The sequence below is a fragment of the Pseudorca crassidens genome, chromosome 10 (genome assembly GCF_039906515.1).
Source record: "Pseudorca crassidens isolate mPseCra1 chromosome 10, mPseCra1.hap1, whole genome shotgun sequence".
NCBI classification, from domain to species: Eukaryota; Metazoa; Chordata; class Mammalia; order Artiodactyla; family Delphinidae; genus Pseudorca; species Pseudorca crassidens.
The window spans coordinates 96,202,296-96,223,269 of NC_090305.1; the positions used below are offsets into that span (position 1 = coordinate 96,202,296).

The 20,974-nt window shown below is 45.8% G+C and overlaps 1 long non-coding RNA gene across 1 annotated transcript in view; it reads left to right on the forward strand.

The window, feature by feature from the left end:
• Positions 1 to 1,897: 1,897 nt before the first annotated feature.
• Positions 1,898 to 20,974, forward strand: part of LOC137232683 (uncharacterized) — a 28,474-nt gene continuing 9,397 nt past the window's right edge. The window contains exon 1 of the long non-coding RNA XR_010947139.1: positions 1,898 to 2,016. This is a non-coding gene — a long non-coding RNA (uncharacterized lncRNA). The remainder of the gene's footprint in view (positions 2,017 to 20,974) is intronic.

Here is a 20,974-nt window from a genome sequence, read left to right on the forward strand (position 1 = left end):
GAATACCAGTCTCCTGTATTTAGCGAAAACACACAATAGTGAGCTATTTTTAAAGGTGTGACGTTTTCTTACTTTCAAGCGGAGGTAGCAACCCCTGCAAAGCTAAATGGGCCTGGGTTTAAGCCACTCCTGCTTTAATAAACACGTGAGAATTCTCTTTTGAAAAGAAAAAAATCACATAAGAATGGGGAGTGCTAAGGAGGTTTCCTTTTTTTAAACAATTTTTTTCCTTGTGATAAAAAATACATAACGTGAAATTTATCATTTGAATCATTTTTAAGCATACAATTCAGGGGCATTAAGTACATTCACAATGTTGTGCAACTATCATCCATTTCTAGAACTTGTTCGCCGTCCCAAATAAAAGCTCTATACCCATGAAGCAGTAACTCCCCACTGCCTCCTCCCCTCGGCCCCTGATAACCTCCGTATCTTTGTATCTCTACTAATTTGTCTACCGTACCTCATATAAGTGGAATCATGCAAAATTTGTCCTTTGTGACTGCATTATTTCACTTAGCATAATGTCCTCAGGGTTCACCCATGTTGCCACCTGCGTCAGACGTTCATTCCTCCTTAAGGTTGAATAACAGTCCATTGTATGTATACACTACGTTTTATTTATCCATCTGTTAATGGACGTTTGGATTGCTTCCACTTTTTGTCTCTCGGGAGTGGTTTACTTTCGTGTCCTAAATTTAAAGACTACTTGTTTTCTTTAGTAGTTAAAAAGTCTTCTCAGCAAAGCCCCTCAGAGTTCACCTGTAAATTGGAGCTAAGGTAACCGGTTCTGACTACTTCTCAGAAGTGTCGTGAAGATGCAGTTTGATCCTGGGTACGCAAGTGCTTCCTAAATTCTAACATTTCCTACAAAAAGCAGCAGCCACATAGCACAGGGAGATCAGCTCGGTGCTTTGTGACCACCTAGAGGGGTGGGGTAGGGAGGGTGGGAGGGAGGGAGACTCAAGAGGGAGGGGATCTGGGGATATATGTATACCTACAGCTGATTCACTTTGTGATACAGCAGCAACTAACACAACGTTGTAAAGCAATTATCCTCCAATAAAGATGTTAAACAAAAATGTCCTCACCTTGTTTATGTTATTTGCTTAGCAATGTTCACCCCGCCCACAGGGATAAAAGGAACCCTACTCTGGCCTGCTTTCAAATTTTAATATATCTTAGATGGAAATGGTCCAAATGAATGAGGTTCTCTTGAGGTGTTTGTATATCCTGTCCTCTCTCCATTCTCTCCTAAGCAGAGTGCGATTATACTGAATGCCTACAATGGATCAGCACACGATTCTGTTAATTACTATGTGTTAATCTACCAGCTGTGGGATATGGACAAGTTACTTCACCTCTTTGTGTCTCAGTTTCCTTGACTGCAAAGTGGGGACCAAAGTAATAGAACTGACTTCGGAGAGTTGTTGTATCAAATGTGGTAACGATTGTAGAGGGGGCCTGGCATATGGCGGGTATTCAGTTTACATTATTATTATATAATTCTTATTCCTTCTTTAGGATTATTTTTGTCGTGACCTTCTCAATTATTATTTACACATAAAGATTAAATACATGGCCTCAGTGCAGTAAAAATGCATCGGTTCCAGAGACTAAAGGTCATAGCCACCATTTTAACTGATGTTTTGAGAGGCTGCTCGGTGATGGTTAAGATCTCTGGTTTAGGGCTCAGATCTGATTTCACTTCCAAGCTGGTTTCAGATTGACTGGATAATCTGAGTTCGTTTTTCTAGAATGGGACAAGACCTACCTACCCCCTAAGGGTGTAGGGAAGATTGAGTTCACCTGTGTGCACGGTTGAACGTGTTAAAGGCACGCTGGCTAGCATTATTATTACAATCACCCCCCCCCCACTCTCTTTGCCTGGCACGTTCTAAGTGCTCAATACAAACTTGCCGAGGCGAATTAAAACAAACATTCCTTCACTGAAAGTGGCTAAGGCCAGAGAATCTTTTGAAGACAATCATAAGAAAATGCTCCATGGAAAGAAAGGTAAGAAAAAAAGCAAAACCTTAGAGGATTGAAAGTCAGTTCTGCCTGGTACGTCCTGTCTTAGGGCTCTTCTTTGGGCTTCGATTCCCGCCCCCTCCCCCCTTCCCCCCCCCCCGCAAGGTTGTTTCTAAGACCCTTGGCGAGAGTTCTTTGAGATCTTGATAATCCTGCAGAATGAGGAAGGTGGCCCAACTAGGGCTCCCCCAGGGGAGAATCCGGGACACGGGGCCCCGTCTCCTCGGGCAGGCATCCTAGAGCCAGTGGTTTCCTGAGTGGGCCGAGCTCCGGGTCACTTCTCGAGGGCTGGTTGGCCTCACCAAGGCTGCCAGGATGCTGTCGTCTCCATGACAACAGAGTGCGTGCGAGGAGACGCAGCGAGCGAGTGGTGTCATCCTCGGAAACCAAAAGCCCCCGCCCCCACACGGGCCGGGCCCCTGGCCGCAGGCGGTGGAATTCTTCTGGGAAGGCAGTTGACGTCGCGGGCGGCCCCTGCCCCGGCCCTGGCAGCGCTGATGCAAGCGCTGCCCCGCGCCCGCAGGCAGGCAGCCCCGGGGGAGAGCTGGCGCAGCGCTCCGTCTTGTTCCCTTCCGGCCGCCCCGCCCGGTTTTCCCAGTGAGGAGTCAACAGCTCCTGGGTGGTTCCTCACCGACAGGCCCAGTGGGGGAAAAAAATGTGTCTTTGCCCAAACCAGTTCCTCCCCTCTGCTCTTCCCAGACTTCTCGGGAGAATCCGAGCATCCTGACCTGGGCACGTTTGGAGCGATGTGAAGGGCTCTCGCGGCTCGCAGCCCCTCCCCGGGGACGGCCCAGGTTGCCCGAGATACCTGGTGCCAGCTGGTGCCAAGGAAACCGCCCGGATCACGAGGGAACCTTATGTCTGTGTGGCGAGGCGCCGAAGGGCCTCCGGGGTGGAGGTGGTCCAGCCGGGGCTGGTCTCCATCGCCCTCTGCTGGGCAAACTAGAGGGTTGCTCTAAAGTTCACGCTGGGACCTCCCGGTTACTGGGGCGGGGCGCGGGGGCTGCAATGTTAGAGACCACCCTCCTCACGCAACACAGAGGACAAGGGACCTGTCGTTAGTTTTGCAGCTAGTCTAGGGCCAAGTCGGGACCAGAAGTCGCACTGACACCTTCACTGCACAATCTCTATGCTGTTTAAAGTGAGAAGTCTTCCTGTAAGGACTCCTTATCATTGAGATCACGCTTATACACGCCACCCCACTGGGAGGCCTTCCTCCGTCGCTAGATCACATCACATCACCAGTTCTACGTGTGGTCCGGGACCGACCCTCTGTGTGTGTGTGGGGGAGGGGTACCCCAAGTCAAAAGTATTTTTATGACAGTACTAAGGGGGTATCTGCCTTTTTCACTATTTCTCTCCCATAAGTGTGGTGGAGTTTTCCAAAGTCCCCATGACATACGATGCTGCAAAAGACTGAATGCAGGAGCCAATGTGAGAATCCAGACGTCTTCTATTAAGGCAGACATTTAAAGAGATTGGCAAACGCGTGTAACTATGTCTTCTCATTAATTCGTTTGGTTTTAGAAAATATAGCTACTTTCATAAAATATATGTTAATAGGTAACGTTTATCACTTTAAAGTGAATTAACAATATTTTTAAAATTATTAGTTTTAGTTTCTAATATGGCAAATACTGATAGATATAACCCACATAAACAAAGCTCATTAGGGTCCTCAACACTCTTTAAGGGTATATTTGGGTCCTGAGACCAAAAGTTTCGAGAACAGCTGCTCTGTGTTAAGGAGCCCCTTCGCAGTCACTGTCATGTCACCCTCTCTTTTATTTACTTCACAGTTCTTTTCACTAAAGAAATTATCTTGTTTTCTTTATTGATGAATCAGCTGGAGATCTTGTTCAAATGCAGACCTGGATTCCGAAGTTCTGGGGTGGGGCTCAGAGTGTGCGTTTCTAACAAGCTCCCAAATGCTGCTGATGCTACTGGCCCAGGGACCACACTTTGAGAAGCACTTCTCTAGGGTTTGCTCTGTCCTTTCAGGTGGTGCTTACTGGGGACTCCTTCAGTGAAAACAAGTCAGGTGGCTGTTCAATGTCAGCAGTGAGAGAGAAAGTTTACACAGTTACGACCATGTCCTCTCTGCTCGGGCCTAAAGGCGCTTGGAAGAAATTGAGGGTCAGCTAATTTGCAAATTGGGAGAGGCACAAGAAAATGGTGTCAGAGCTTAAAAGGAACTTGAGCTGCCTTTGCAAATATGCATTGAACTTCAAACAGTAAACTAAAGAGCAATTCAGTTAATGAGCATTAAATCAGATTATGCTAGGGACTTACACTGCGGAAAGCTACTCATAAAACAGAAATTACGCGTCTTCAGCTCCAGTTCTGGAATCAGCTAGAATCATCTCCAAATCTCAAAGCACATGGTAGATAGTTGAATAATGGGAATTTCAGTTGTCATGAAAAAAACCTTTACTGTGAGAGGGGGAAATATTCTAAATATGCCATGTAACATTTTTGCATTGGGGTGGAAAATATGCTGAAAACCAAACTGCATGTAACTGTTTCTGCTATCTAATTTAGGGTGGTAGTATAATTTACATCAGTGGAAAAATGAATGTCTGTAACTGGGTCTTTCCACTCAGAGAAGGGAAGAAAGAGGACTGACGTAAAACCTCTGCCAGTTGGGTGACACGGCCAGCGCAGGGATTACAGCCTCAAATTCTTCCAGAGGCCAGACGAGTCACGCAAACGTGGATTCCGGCACAGACTAACCGTCTGGCCTGGCTACAGGGGCTGCCATGACTCTACTTTGGCTTGTTGCTGCTGTGTTATCCAATCTTCTCATTTTTTTAGAGAGAACCCAGAAACCAGGGTTTTATGTGAAATGTATCTTTTTTTTTTAACGTCAGGAAGAAAATAAAATTAAGCATACCATCGAGCAAGTTTTTGTGCTAGGCAAACAGAGCAAATCTTCCCAGCAAATCTTTGCCAGAAGCAAATCTTCTCATTTATCTTCCCTGCTCTGAGATACATGAGGCAGGGGCCAGGTTTAGGGGGGCCTTTCTATGGCTGAGCACTGGTCTTTAGGTCGTACCTGACCGGGGGTGGAGGGTAAAGTGCTTTGCTTAATCAAATGAGATTTCAGTGTCATTGTGGGAAAGGAGCAGCTCAGAGAGAGGGGAGTCTTGGGAAACAGAGGAGCAGAAAATGTGAGGGGGGAGAAAAAAGGGAGAAGTTGTGTGTGTGAGCTGGGGCAGGGACAAGGGGAGGGGGGAGGGTTGTACCTCTGTTGGGTGAGGGAGTTTTTGGAGGGGCAGAGATGGGGACTTGAGGAAAGGAGGCTGGGTTCTACCTGGCAGGGACTTTCAGTCACTTTCATGTCTAAGGAGCAGGCAAGACCCCAGCAAGTACCCTTTTTACGGGGCTGAACCATTTTGGGATTGGCCCCTGGTGCCACTGTTTGCCTTATGTGCAATTTGGGTAAAATCATTTCGCTTCTCTGGGCCTCGGCTTCCTTTTTTTTTTTTTTAACATCTTTATTGGAGTATAATTGCTTTCCATTGTTGTGTTACTTTCTGCTGTATAACAAAGTGATCAGCTTTACGTATACATACGTCCCCATATCCCCTCCCTCTTGAGCCTCCCTCCCACCCTCCCTATCCCAGCCCTCTAGGTGGTCAATGGTTCTGATGAACCTAGTGGCAGGATAGGAATAAAGATGCAGACGTAGAGAGGACACGGGGTGGGGGGGTGGGCAGGGGAGGCGGAAGGGGAAGCTGGGAAGAAGTCAGCTTCCTTTAAAACGGGTAATAATAACATCTGTGTCTCTCCTCGCTGGGTTCCAGCAAGGGGCAACTAATGCTATGTGAGCAACGCTTGGTAAAAAGAAGAGAGCCGGATAAATGTGAGGTTTTGGCTGACGGTTGATACCCAACTGATCTGAATGACAATACCAGCGCAATAATCATCATCATAATGATAATAATAGTAATAGCACACCTACTGTGTGCTGGTTCCCTACTGAGCACACCCCGGGCATTACCTGATTGAAACTACCTAACAATGACCGAGTATCACTACCTCCATTACACAGAGAAGAAAGTAGAGGTTCAGAGAGAGAACGTAACCTGCTCAAGATAACTTAGCTGGCAACTGGTAGAACCGCTTCTGAATGACTCTAAATCTTATATTCTTAACCACTTCGTGACATGCTGTTTCAGTCGTCGCTCTTAACATTACGCTGGCCTGCATACTGGAGAACATTAATCGTGTGGTTTATTTCTTAATAATATGTTAGTATACAGAAGTAGTGCCTGTTTACTAGGGTTTGAAAAAATCATTCTGGTCCTTCATCCAAACACATATCTAGTGAATACCTACCGTGTACCAGGCTTGGTGCTCTGTATTAGGAACACCTCCAGGAACAGAATACAGACAGCCTCTCGCCTTCATGGAACTTACAAGGTAAGAGTAGAGAAAAAGTATTAAACGATTACAGTACCAGGTGCCAAAGGGAAGTGCTTTGGTCTGAGGAAGGAGGGGAATCTTAGGTGAGACCTGAAGGATGAAGAGGAGTCAGCCAAGGAAAGATGGGGGAGGGTGAGACAGTTTTCCACCCGGCGGAGGGAGCACAGAGCAGGTGAGAAAGACAGTGGGGTAAGAGACTGAATGAGGCCAGGGAGGAAATGAGAGTGCTACTCTTTGCCCAGGGTGGAGGGTTAAGGGTGGGTGGTGAGAAATGATGCTGAGGAAAGGGTCATGGGTCAGATCACACAGGACCTTTTGAGTCACGCTATCATATATAAATATATCTGTATACCTATGTACATAGGTATATATGTTTTATTTTTTTTTCCTCAAAAACCAAATGAGAACCATGCCCAATACTGCTTTTTAAGCTTTACTGAGATATAATTGAGGCACAGTAGACCACACACACTTAAAGTATACAGCCTGATGACTTTTGACGTTCCTATACACCTAGGGAAACATCACCACAATCGAGAGAATGAATTCCATCATCCTCCAAGGTTACTCACGCCTTTACAATCCCTCCCTCCTGCCTCACTGCCCCCGCCACCAGCCACTGGCAACCAGTGACCTGCTTCCTGTTACTGTCAGTTTGTATTTTCTAGAATTTCATCAATTCCATGTATCATGTCGGTGAAATCATACAGTGTGTACATGCTTATCTGGCTTCTTTTACTTGGCATAATTACTGTGAGGTTCGTCCATTTAACTATGCTTTGTTCCTTTTCATGGTATCCTACACTGTTTTCATATCTGCTTTTATCACTTAATATATCAGTATAGCTGGGCTCTAGGTCAGATTGCCAGAGTTCAAGTATCAACCATGCCATTTACAAATGGGTGACTTGGAGCAAGAATCCTCAGTATGTTACCCAGTTTCCTCAGACCCCAGTGACCATGTCTGTTAAACGAGGATCACAGAAGTACCTGCCTGGGAGGCACGCTGTGGGTATTGTGCAAGATGCCGTGTGCGCCTGTGCCTATAGCAACTGCTCGGTGAAAGTCGTCAGGAATATTATTACTGTTACCGTTCACAGTTGGCACATTTTGAGAAAATATCAGACGCAGCCGTGGAACACCGACCCTAAAGCTAGAAAGCAGGAAAGAGAGGCCAAGTTCCCTTTCTGGTGACACCACAGGCTCCAAGGTGGACAGATCTGGTTCTCGCACCTCTTTGCTCCCCAGACCCTCTTCCTCCAGCACAGTGACACCCAGAAGTGGGGTTCTGTTGGGAAAGAGCTTAATTAAAGAGACTTGACGGGCAAGAGAAAAGGGAAGCTGGGTTAACTGTAATCAATTTGGTCACGCAGACAGTCATGCTTCATCATCCCAGCCCCAGAGACCCACGTCTTCCTTGATTGCTCGCTCAAATAACAGATTAACTCATCTCTAACACGCAATGACTGTGCTGTGTTTAAAAAGAAGCTTCTCCGAGGCTTACCTACAAAGAGGTGTCTGCCTTGTGTCCTGACCACAGTGATATAAAGTCTACAAAAAAGTATCTGCATCGATGTCACCCTTCCTTTGCTGTATCTTATCTTCCAGGGCTAGATGGTCAGTAGCATAGAGGGCTATGCCTTCTAATAGAAATATACCTCAAGGCCCAGCTTTGGAGTCAGGTGAGATCTGAGTTCAAATCCCAGTCCCACCAAATATTAGCTCTTGACTTTGAGCCGGTTACTTTAATTCCTCTGGTCCTCTTTTTTTTTTTGGCTGTGCCACGCAGCCTGTAGAATCTTAGTTCCCCGACCAGGAGGGATCAAACCCGCACCCCCTGCAGTGGAAGCTCAGAGTCTTAACCACTGGACCTCCAGGGAAGTCCCTGGGCCTCGTATTTTAAATGGGGATAAAAATCATCCCTAAATTTATGGGTTGGTTGTGAGGGCTAAAAGAGAAAGGAGAAGAGGTGTGTATGGGCCCAAGCACAGTCCCCCAGCCTGGGCAAAATGGTACCCATAGGAAGTAGGGGGCTGTCAGAAACCTCTACGTATTTGTCTCTCTTTTTTTCTTTCTTTCTTTCTTTTTTTATTTTTTAATAAACACTTTCTCTAACTGTAAGCGTCTGTCTTTCTGTCCCTCCTTAAATCACACCTTGTACAGCAGTGTGCCTATTTTAGGCATCTCACCAGCTGGACGTGAGTTCCCATGAGGAGGAAACAGAGTGTGTAAGCTGGGAACTAAGTGGGACAGGAAAATTGTCTTCAGGAAGGGGACCCATCAGAAAGGTGTATTTATTTAGCTCCTTTTCACCCCCAAGGACTCAGACCCGTGGGTCGGGGGTGGGTGTTACCACAAGGCAGATGAGGAACTCTGTTGCTATCAGAAAAGTCTGCAAAGGAAGTGGGCCGCCTCGTGGCTTGGTCAGCTGCCTGTTGTGAATGCGTCCAACTGAGGCTTGATGACCAAGTGTCAGAGTTGTGGTCAAGGTGATTCCTGATGTAGGAAGTTGGACCAGACATTGCCTTTGAGGTGGATGCAGGGGAAGTGGACAGCATCAGGAGGTGGTGGGCAGGGCTGAGGGTTTCCCACGCTCTCACAGCCACGACGGCGCTGCCTCTTTTATCTGTGTTATGCGTTTGGGTTTCTGAAGATTTAAAAAGAAGATTTTGCTACTTCCAACCAAAGTGTGTTGTTGTATTTTTTTTTTTTTTAAGCCATTGTCCTGGATGACCTTTGAGGCCACTTTGAACTTTAGGGCTCTAAGTCGATGATTCAGAATTGCCTGTGACCCCGACAACTGCACAGTTTGTCAGAGCTCTTTTGGTTGCAAGTGTCCAAACTCCTCTCAACTTGGCTAAAGCAAGACAGGGAATGAGTGACTCGAGAAACTTGCAGGGCTATGCAGGTAGTTCGCAGAACTCTAAAAGAGAGCTGTGACAACGGTGGCCTCAGGGTCTAGGACCTGGAACTCCTTGCTGCCCAAGTGCTGGCTCTGTTCATCTGGCTCTGGGCTCTCATTCCCACCTGTCTGTTGGCCTCCATGAGCATGGCTGGCAGCAGCCTCAGCCATGGGAAAGAGAGAACGCCTTGTTCACAGCGTCTGTGTATTTGATCTCAGGCAAGGATTATAATTGACCCCTTTAAATCAATAGCCCAGGGACTTCCTTTGTGGCGCAGTGATTAAGACTCAAATGCAGGGGGCCCGGATAGGATCCCTGGTCAGGCAACTAGATCCCACATGCATGCCACAACTAAGAGTTCTCATGCCACAGCTAAGGAGTCTGTGGGCCGCAACTAAGGAGCCCACCTGCCACAACTAAGACCCAGCGCAACCAAATAAATAAATAGCCCACCCCTTGATGGAGATGGAGTGCTGGGATTGGCCAGGCCTGGGTTACGTGGTCCTCCCTATAGCCAGGGCAGGTATGAGCTTTACCAGACTAAAGGTAACAAAAAGAGGTGGCCCCTTCCGGCTTGGAAGACCTTGAGAAAATGTGTATGAAAAAAAAAAAAGAAAGAAAAGAAAACGTGCACTGACTGAAAATTTTAGCAAAAGTCTTTGGATTCCCCCATGGAGAAGGGAGTTCCAGTGAAGAGTTCCTATTTACTGGGTATTGATTTGAGGTCATAGGTCATACACAATGCATTGCATGCATTATAATGCATTACATGCATTATCTTTTAAAATGGTCACCACAGGGACTTCGCTGGCAGTCCAGTGGTTAAGACTCCGTGCTTCCAATTCAAGGGGCTCGGGTTTGATCCCAGGTCGGGGAACTAAGATCCCACGTGCCATGCAGCACGGCCAAAAAAAACAAAATCGTCACAATGATCTGAGGTGGACTTTTATTGTCATTTTGCAGATGAGAAACTTGAGGCCCAAAGATGTTCATTAACTTTCCCAAGAGCACACAGCTAGAAATAAGAGCTGGGTCTGACTCAGCATCTGTGTAGGCCTACATTGTTTTTTTTAAAAAAAAATTGACTATTTATTTATTTATTTTTTGGCTGCGTTGCGTCTTCGTTGCTGTGTGTAGGCTTTCTCTAGTTGCGGTGGGCGGGGGCTACTCTGGTTGCGGAGCATGGGCTCTAGGCATATGGGCTCAGTAGTTGGGGCATGCGGGCTCTAGAGCGCAGGCTCAGTAGTTGTGGCTCGTGGGCTCTAGGGCGCAGGCTCAGTAGTTGTGGCACACGGGCTTAGTTGCCCCGTGGCATGCGGGATCTTCCCGGACCAGGGCTCGAACCCGTGTCCCCTGCATTGGCAGGCAGATTCTTAACCACTGCACCACTGGGGAAGTCCAGGCCTGGGTTTTGAGCTCTCCTTCACCTCGGATGATGCAGAAGTTGAGGAAGTGGGTGACAGAGTTTGGATACAAATGGAACAGGGTTCTTCCAACACAAATGCTGAGAGCAGGGCTCATGTTCTGAGGCTGGTGAAAAAGAACACAGGACAGGGAGACAAGGGACCTGAATTGGAGGCCCAGCTCTGCCTCTGCTACTGATTAGCTGGAGCCAGAAGTCTTTTATTCCTTTTGTTCCCCCCTTAACAATTTAGAAGTCTTTCCAATTCAAATGGTTCATTTATTTATTTATTTTGGCCACACCGCGTGGCTTGCGGGATCTTTGTTCCCCAACCAGGAATCGAACCCGTGCCCCCTGCAGTGGAAGTCCAGAGTCCTAAACAGTGGACCGCCAGAGAACTCCACAGAAGAGTCTTTTAAAAGTGCAGATCCGACCGCGTCATTCTCCTGTTCCCTATTCTCTGGAGAACACCCAAATCTCTCACTGTGATCAACAAACTCTGGCGTGTCTGCCTTCCCCCCTGGTGCTGCTCTGTGCCTCTGGCCCCTCATGACTCTGACAGTTTCTTATAGGTTTCAGGTTTTCTTGCAAATGCATCCCCTGAATTTGTAATACCTGCTCCCTGACCCGGTTTTGAACCAGCGCCTTCTTTTTCCTTCCGGTTGCGGGTTTACCCATCACCTCTTGGATGGAGGTCTCCCTGATGGCCAATAGGTCAGAGTCCTCTGATAAACATCCTCACTTACAGCTTACACTTACTTCTTTTTTTAAAAAAATTTTAAAATTTTTTATTAAAGTATAGTTGATTTACAATGTTGTGTTTATTTACTGCTGTATGGCAAAGTGATTCAGTTATTCGTATATACATCCTTTTTTTAAAATGTTCTTTTCCGTCATGGTTTATCATAGGGTATTGAATACGGTTCTCTGTGCCATACAGTAGGATCTTGCTTCTTACCCATTCCATATATAAAAGCCTACATCTGCTAACCCCAACCTCCCACTCCATCCCTCCCCCAAGCCCCTCCCCTTTGGCAACCACCAGACTGTTCTCTATGTCTGTGATTCTGTTTCTGTTTCATAGATAAATTCATATGTGTCATATTTTAGATTCCACATGTAAGTGATATCATATGGTATTTGTCTTTCCCTTTGTGACTTACTTCACTTAGTATGAGAATCTCTAGTTGCATGTTTACCTTAACTTCTAAACACTTACACTTATCTCTCCGTCAGGGCACCTCTCTCAATGACAATGAACGATATTCCTCTGGCTGGCCCCGGGCTGTAAGCTCCACGAAGGGGCGGCCACCATCGCTGCCTCGTTCATCTGTATCCACAAACCTGGCGCGATGCTTGGTACACAGTGATAGCCCACTCAGGGTTTATTGAACGGCTCAGTGAAAGTCGGAGCACCCACTCCAGGCCTCCTCTTCCCAGTCGTAAATGTCAGATTGTGGAGGTGTCAAATTCCAAGACTTCCAGAACACCTGGGTAAAGAGGGGGCTCATGTCAGTGGGTGGAATTTGGTTGAATCTCAGAGGGTGTTGCATTCTATTTGAAGCCTGTGAAAGAAAAGGCTAGCTGGGGCCATCTGGCCTGGTAACAGGTGGACTCAGAAATGAAGAGAAGTTCGCTGAGAAAGCAGCCCTGCCTGTAAAAAACTCACACTCCTTCCCGGAAGAAAGGCTGTCACTTGGTTCCTCTCTCTGTCTCTGACATATGCTTCCAGCCCTCGCTCCTAAATGTGGTTGATATTCAGAGTTTGCTGCCATGGGAGGAGAGCTGCTGTGAGAACTGAAAACGGCTTCTAGGAGAGCAATTAGCAGAAGGGAGGATTCAGTGTTGCCTGAAGCCTGTGCACGTGTGGCAGTGGTTCGACTCTGGACCCTGGGGGCTCAGAGCAAGACAGTGGTGCCAGTTGTATGCAGAGGAATGGGGTCTCCCGAGGTTTTGACCTTAACAAAGAGCCTGGGTCTGCTGGACGGGAGTGTTTGTCTTGGCTTGCCAGGCACATGCGCTCTGGAGCTGAGCTGCGTGCGAACCCCGCCTCTGGTCCTCACTAGCTATGCCATCTTGGGCAAGTTTCTCAACCTCTTTGGGCCTCAGTTTCCTCGTCTGTGAAATGGGGATAGTGAGAGCATCTGCTTCTTAGCCTTGCAGTGAGGATTAAACGAGTTACTTTGTGTAAAGTTCTCATGGCTCCTGGCCCATAAATGTTTCTAGTATTATGTTTTGAAAAAATCTCCTCAGTGCTTAGTCTGGTATCAGGTGATGGAACTAGTGTTTCTTACAGAGTGGTCCATGGACTGCCTGCATCAGAATCACTTGGGCCAGAGATGATGTTCAAAATATTTACCCCCAGAAAAGGTGAGGACCTCCGCAAGTCAGAACTGACAGCACTTACAATTGGAGAGGCCCATCCTATGGCAGGCATCAACCCAGCGACCCTGTGGTTTCTGAACCATGCGGATCTGGGAAAGATCGGGGTAACTGAGGTGGCAGGGGACACTCAGATGTGGTCAGTGACCAGCCTGCTTTTCCCAGGATGTGGAATTTTCATTGTTGAAACTGGGACATTCCTAGGCAAACCTAGGACAGTTGGTCACCTACCCTCAGGTCCTTTGGGGGTGTTGTCTGCTTACCAAGTGGTTCAGAAATGTGTCAGTGTTTTAACAACCCGTGGGGCCACACCAGTGCCTACTTGGTGGAATGTCAGCCCTGCCTGGGGCCTTATGAAAATGCAGATTCTGGGCCCAACTCCAGACTGGTTGAACAGAATCTCCAGAGCCCAGAAATCTGCATTCTCAGTGTGCCCTCCAGGTGGGTCTGATGCTTGTGTGTGTGTTGCGTTATGTCCAGGGCTAGCACAGGTAAGTGCTCAGTAAATATTTCTTTGAAGAATGGATACGTGTCCTAGGGTCGTGAGAAGACTCCAGGGTGATAGTGCTTGGACTTCGTACCTGGACTAAACTCAAACCCTAGTTCTTTTCTTTATCAGTTGGCCGATCTTGGGTGAGTTAATTGAGCTCTCGGAGACCCAGTTTCCTTACCCAGAAAAGGACATAATGATACCTTGTACAGATGTGTGTAACCAAAATAATATACACAAGGTAATTAGCCACAGTGCCTGGAATAGAGTAGATGCTGAGCAGAAAGTGGCTATCACTCTTGCTGTTGTTACTGCTAATAATTCTCTTTTCTTTAATTCAGCAAACAATTGCTGAGCTAGGTCTCAGGCACAGTGCCGGACACTGCGGTTTCCAAGATGAATAAGGAATGGGAATTCCCTGGCAGTCCAGTAGTTAGGATTCTATGCGCTCACTGGCGAGGGCCTGGGTTCGATCCCTGATCAGGGAACTAAAACCCCATACGCTGCATGGCGCGGCCAAAAAGGAAAAGAATAGAAAAGAAAAGAAAAATGCCGTGCACCTTAGAAACACATATAAGCAAATGTGCCAGACATAGCAGTGACGTGGCACCTTGCCATACATACTGTTGACGCCCCAAGTGGCTAGCCACCCAGCCAGGAATCAGGAAAAGGGACAGATGACATTTAAGAATTGGGAATGCCTGGAATTGGAAAAATGTAAGCACTTGAAGAGAAGCTGTAGCCATGGGAAAGGGCATGCCTTATCAGGAAAGGGCTTGCAGTTCAGGATGCCTAGAAACTACAACTCATGGTGTAGGGGCAGGCGGGTGGCATGATGTTCATGGAAACGGCCAAGCCAATCCTGGACTATGGGTACCATGCTGTGGGAAAATGAAAACCAGACTACATGTCTACATGAGCATTTGGTTGTGTGACTTGGAGTCCACCCATGTCTTAGAATGCACTGCAGTTCTTAAAAATAAACCAGGGCTTCCCTGGTGGCTCAGTAGTTGAGAGTCCGACTGCCGATGCAGAGGACACGGGTTCGTGCCCCGGTCCGGGAAGATCCCACATGCCGCGGAGCGGCTGGGCCTGTGAGCCATGGCCGCTGAGTCTGCGCGTCCGGAGCCTGTGCTCCGCAACGGGAGAGGCCACAACAGTGAGAGGCCCGCGTACCGCAAAAAAAAAAAAAAAAAAGAAATGATAGGTTTATGACGGGGAAAGACCTTCAAGATATATTTTGAGCAAACAAAGCAAGATGCAAAAGAGTATGATCCTGTTTTTTTCAGTTTTAAAATAATAAAAATGACTACCTTCATTCAGTTCCAGCCCCATCATTTATTAGCTGCGTAATCGTGAGCAAGATTCTTAATTTTGATGTGTCTCAGTTTCCCAAACTAGAAAATCAGGATAATGAAAGTCACTTCTCCATTGAGTTATTGTGAGGATAAAAGAAATAATGACCTACATAGAGCATTGAGCCTAATTCTTAGCATGAATGATGCTCTCAATAGATAATAGCTGCTGTTATTATATGTGCAGAGAAAAGAGTCTGCGTCCGTATACATCAAAATGGTAATAACAGCTCTCTCTAGGTGATTGAATTATAAATGATTTTAGTTTACTTCCTGCCTGCCTGTATATTCTAAATTGCCATAGTGAACATAAATTACTTGCATAAAAAGAAGAAAGAAAATGGGCTTTGATGGTTGCCCTGTGCATAAGGTAAGCGCATATGAATGTGGACATTCATATGCCCAGGTCATACAGTTTAGGAGACTTTATTCACATCAGAATATAGTTCTTTACTTTTCAAATACTTCAAAGAGGTGGGAAAAAATGTAGGCCATAGAAGCAACAAGTTTGGCCAAATGCTGATACTTTCTGAAGCTGAGTATTGGGTACATGAGTGTTCATTTTACCATTCTGTTTTTGTGTATATTTGAAATTTTTTCATAATTCAAAATTAGAGAAAAAATATATAGTTTTTTAATTTACCAAGGTTTACCACACTTCAAGTTTTAAAAATAAACGGTTCCCTAAATCTTTTGGTATTGTTTCATAAATCACTTACTAAGAACTGAAACTTTCAAATTTATAAGCCATTTTCTATTAAAGATTCAAAGATAAAGGTCAGGCTTTACATCGTTACCAGTTGTATTGGTGAGGACTCTTAGATACAAGTTGCAGATATTCAAATGAAACTGGTTTAAGAAAAAAAAGATATATTTTGGCTCTTATAAATAAGGGTCTTTTGGCTTTTTGAGGGGCCCAGATGATTTAATCATGCTTCTCTCTTTCTATACAATAAACGAGATGGCTGCCAATGGCCCCAAGATTGCAATCTGAAAGAAAGAGATCTTTTCCAATGGTTCTGGCAAGAATCCCAGGGAAGCTTCTGATTGGTCAAGCCTGGACCATGGCGCCACCCTTGGGAGGAGGGTGCAGGCAATGGACTGAGTATGTTTACCATGGAATAGAATGAAGAGTGGAACCCAAAGGAAAAATGGCCAATCAGACCAAAAAACAAATGGTCATTATTCATGAACAGTCAGGTCCCTTATTCATAGAGGAAGGTTCTGTGTAAGATTCTTTGACTTCACATGGAGAACAGTGCTACAAAAATGCAAGAAATTATGATTTTGCTGACAGATCTGGACCGCCATCCAGGTTCCCGTCTTCCTGGATTATGCAGAGAAAAGAAGCAGAAGATAACTACTGAAATAGTGCTTAGTGATGAAACACTAAGTTTGTGTGTCATACAGTAAATCTAGCTGTTAGTTCTTGTTCTACCACTTATAATCTTCAGGTCCCAGTTAACTTTTTGGTAAAATTAGAGAGTTGGCTTTGATGATTTATAGCATCTCTTTCTCCTCAAAGATGCAATGATCCAGGACACCTCTACACCTAAACAAATTCTGCCAGAATTTTAAAGTAACTCTCATTTGCAGAGACCCATAGTTTTGCAAATAATATTGACCTACAATAAGGAGTTTCATAGAATGAGTTCTTAGGAAGCAAAGAACATTGTCTCTTTATTTTTAAGTACTTTATTTTTCTATTTTAGGGTTTTTTTTTTTTCTGAGTATACAGGTGTATGTTAAGTGGACGAAGGTTTTTTGTTTTTGGCCACACCGTGCGGCACTCGGGATCTTAGTTCTCCGACCAGGGATTGAACCCACGCCCCCTGCAGTGGAAGCGTGAAGTCTTAACCACTCGGACACCAGGGAAGTCCCGAACATTGTTTATTGATTACCCACTGTGCCAAACCCTTTACATAGATTATTTCATTTGGCTTTCACAATAATTCTGAGAGGTAGGGAAAATAATGTGCTCCCAATGATGTCCATGTCCTACTCCCTGGAACCTGTGTATATGTTGGGTTACATGAAAAAGAGGCATTAAGGTTGCAGATGGAATTAAGGTTGCTAATCAGGTGATCTCGTGATGGGAGTTTATCCTGAATTATCCCATGGTAATCACAAAGGTCTTTATATGTCAAAGAGTGAGATGGAAGAGTCAGAATCAGAGAACATGTGATAAAAGAAGCAGAGGTCAGAGTGATGCAATCGCCAGGTTGAAAGACAGAGAAGGGTCATAAACCAAGGAACGCAGGTGGCCTCTAGAAGTAAGGAATGGATTCTTCCGCAAAGCCCCTAGTAGGAGCACAGCCCTGCAGACATGCTGATTTTAGCCCAGTGAGACTGATTTTGGACTTCCGGCCTCTACCACTGTAAGATAATAACATGTGTGTTGTTTTAAGCCACTCATGTGTGGTCATTTGTTGCAGCAGTCCTGGGAAACGATTATAAGTAGGCACAATAAACCTAATACACGGAGGAGGACACAGTCCTAGAACATTTCGGTGACTTGCCCAAGGTTACCCAGCCATGAAAGAGCAGAGTCAGAATTTGAGCTTGAGCCTCTTTGTCTTTAAAGCTCACACTCTTAACCACTGCCATGTAATCTTTGAGTATCATGTTTATGATGCAACGTTGGGCTGTGCAAGCCACAAAGAAGCATAAGAACATAGGGCTTTAATCATTCCTCGGGGAATTTATGAACCTGCAAAGGGCAAAGCAACCCAACAGAATTAATAATTACCTTTTATTGGAATGACTGAGTGCCAGTCACTTCACCTATGTACTCTTTGCCCTGTTACCTTTATTGTGAAAAGGAAGGATGTCACCATCTCTTATGGGCTAAATTCTGTCGCCCCTTCCCCGCCCCCCAAATTCATATAATGAAGTCCCAAGCCCCAGTACCTGAGAATGTGTCTGCATTTGGACAAGGGCCTTGAAAGAGGTGATGAAGGGAAAATGAGGTCATATGGGTGGGCCCGAATGCAAAATGACTGATGTCTTTAGAAGATGAGGAGATGAGGGTACAGACACACACACAGAGGGAAGACCACATCCCCACAGGGAGAAGGTGGCCACTTACAAGGCAAGGAGATAGACCTCAGAAGAAATCAACCCTGCTGGCACGTTGATCTTGGACTTCCAGCCTCCAGCACCCTGAGAAAAGAAAAGTTTGTTGTTTAAGTCACCAGCCCCAGCAAACCAACACACGATTCATAAGTAAATGGGCTTACTGTACATATCATACTAGAAGGCTTGTTTACTTGGGGTTTGAGGGGCTAGTTCTAAACCAGGACAGTGGAATCCAGGAGTGACTTCTCTACTCTAGCCAATCAATTTCCAGCTACTTGAGCAGATGCAAGGTCTGAGTCTCAACACTCCAGGAGGGTACTGTGACCTTCCTTCCTGTCACCTGAACTTCTCTTTACCCCTCTCCATCTTCCAGACTCCCTGGTCCATTCAGTCTCTTTACTCCCTTCCTTTCACCAAAAGTCTGGCCTTTTCTTTCAGTGAATCTCTATTGTGGCTTCTCTGTTTAGTTCTAATGATGGATGGGGTGTGAATCTTAAAGACAGTGTGGGGAGGGGATAAGAATTCTGTACAGTAGTCTGGCCTTAGAGTGAATTATCTAGAAAGAAATCAGGCTTTTCACATCACAAGGATTAAACTTCCATTAGTATATCTCTTATACCTCCCCTTGCCTTCTCTGCCAGAGCCTCTATTCTATTATTTGAATGTATCAGTTAGATGTGTATCAGTAAGGAAAGACCAGATTGTGCTGCAGTAACAAACATCACCCCTCAATGTCATTGATTTAACACAACCAAATTTATTTCTTATGCTACGTGTATAATGTTGGCTGTAGCAACCTCTCTTTATCATAATCACTGGGGAATTCGAGTGGATGGTGGCCTTGTCTATTTCCCTGATGGCTCAGACAGGTAAAGAGGATGTGGAAAATCATACTGGCACATACAAGCCTTTGCCTGGAAATGACATACAGCACTTCTGCTCACATCTCACCAAAGCAAGCCAGATATTTACATCTTATGTCAAAGGAGGTAAAGAAGTGTGATCTTATCATGGGCCCAGAAAGAGAGAATACAAATAATTGCAAACAACCCTGATGAGGTTATCAGGGGGTCCGCATGGGGGTACTTTTGACTGCAAATAACCAAACATCTGCCAGAAAGGTCTAAAACAAGGAGGAGATTTATTATCTTATATAGCAAGGGGCCCAAATAGCCCGGAGTTGCTGGCTTGCTTCATTCACTGGCCCAACACCATCACGCAGCGCCCGGGTTCCTTCTGCTTTCTGCCCTGCCGTTCTCAGCTTATTGCCCTAACCTCATAGTCTGGCTCTCTTCATGGTCCAAAGATGGCTGCCTTCTCTCAGCTATTGCACACAGATGACAACACTCAGAGATAGAAAAGGAAATATATCTGTCTCGTATCCTTTTTCTCAAAACAGTGCAAACCTCCCCAGAGGCTCCCCAGCAGATTTTCCCCATCTCATCATCCGGAATTGTATCATGTGCTCTTGTCTAAACTACCCACTTGGCAGGAGGCCTGAGAAAGCCAGGGCTGGCTTAAATGAAGCAAGATTTATTTCCTAGGACTGCCTAGGGGGGCCAGTACTCCTTTTTTTTTTTTTTTTTTTTTTCGGCCGCACCATGTGACACACAGGATCTTAGCTTCCCGAACAGGGATCAAACCCGTCCCCCCTGCAATGGAAGCGCAGGGTCTTAACCACTGGACTGCCAGGGAAATCCAGGGGTTCAGTACTCCCGTCCCCTAAAATAAAGGGCATGGCCACTCAAAGGAGAATGAATCCAGCTGGGATCCTGTTTCTAAGACAGAGGGGGTGTGGAATCATAGTTGGGTAGAAAACTAACAGTGTCTGCTGCCCAAGGCTCCAGGAAGGCAGAGGTGAGTGCGATAAGGTGAGAGGGAAAACCATTCTGCCTTAAGTGTCTGATCTCACTGAACATTCACATCAAATTTATAACCTAGATTTTCTTGTCCTGTCTCACAGCTAAGAAATGCGGCATTAGAGAAACATAGGTTTCTCTGATTCCAAAGTCCTACTTATTCCTACTTACTTGGCCTGGCTGTTTATCCATCAAGTACAATTACAGAGTGGAAGGTCAGGATTAATTTGTTTTAAAAGTCCTTTGGGGAAAGCAGAGGAGGATGCAGTGAATCCCCACTTTCAGTTAATCAAAGATGAGCCCTGTACAAATAAGCTAACCGTAATCAAACTGGCTAATGGCCGAACTCTCTTACTGACGTCAACCCAAGATCCCTTTTTAACCCAAGGGACAAATTTTTTATTAGCTTCAGGGCCCTTAAAGTAAAAATTGACATCAGTTTAAAATTCAGCCCTGCCCTCAGCCTTTGCTGATAGACCCACTCATGAATGTCCTAAAAGCCCAAACTTAAGAATCCAGTTGGCCAGGTAGAGAAACAGGGTAGGCAGCTCTTAGGAGGCTCTGGGGAAGAACCCACCAGTGTGCTGGGCTTGCTTCCGTGTTGGACCCCCTAGCCGGCCCTGAGTTTGTTTTCTCCCTGAGTTAAGCCTGGACATTTGACTTCAAACCTCCGGCCAGATCATAAAGAAGCCCAGGCTCTGGTCCTGCCCATACCTAACAGATAACACTACTCTTTATGGAGGCCCTCCTAAATGCCAGACGCTGAGTTAAGCATACTGCTTGTACCACTGCGCGTAATTCTTACTCCGAACCCTCCAAGGTGGGTGGCTTTTCCAGGGATGCATAAATGGAAGCTCAGGGAAATTAAAAGTGATCTGTCCAAGGTTGCAAAGAGGTGGCCAAGCTGGGCTTTTATCTCAGGTCTGGTTGCAAACTTAATGCTCTGAACTGCTGCGTCCTGCTTCCTCTGCTTACCTGAGGAGGTTGATTTTATTTTAAAATCCTCCTGAGAAGTTTACCAGGTGGGTGTGGCTATGACTATCCCA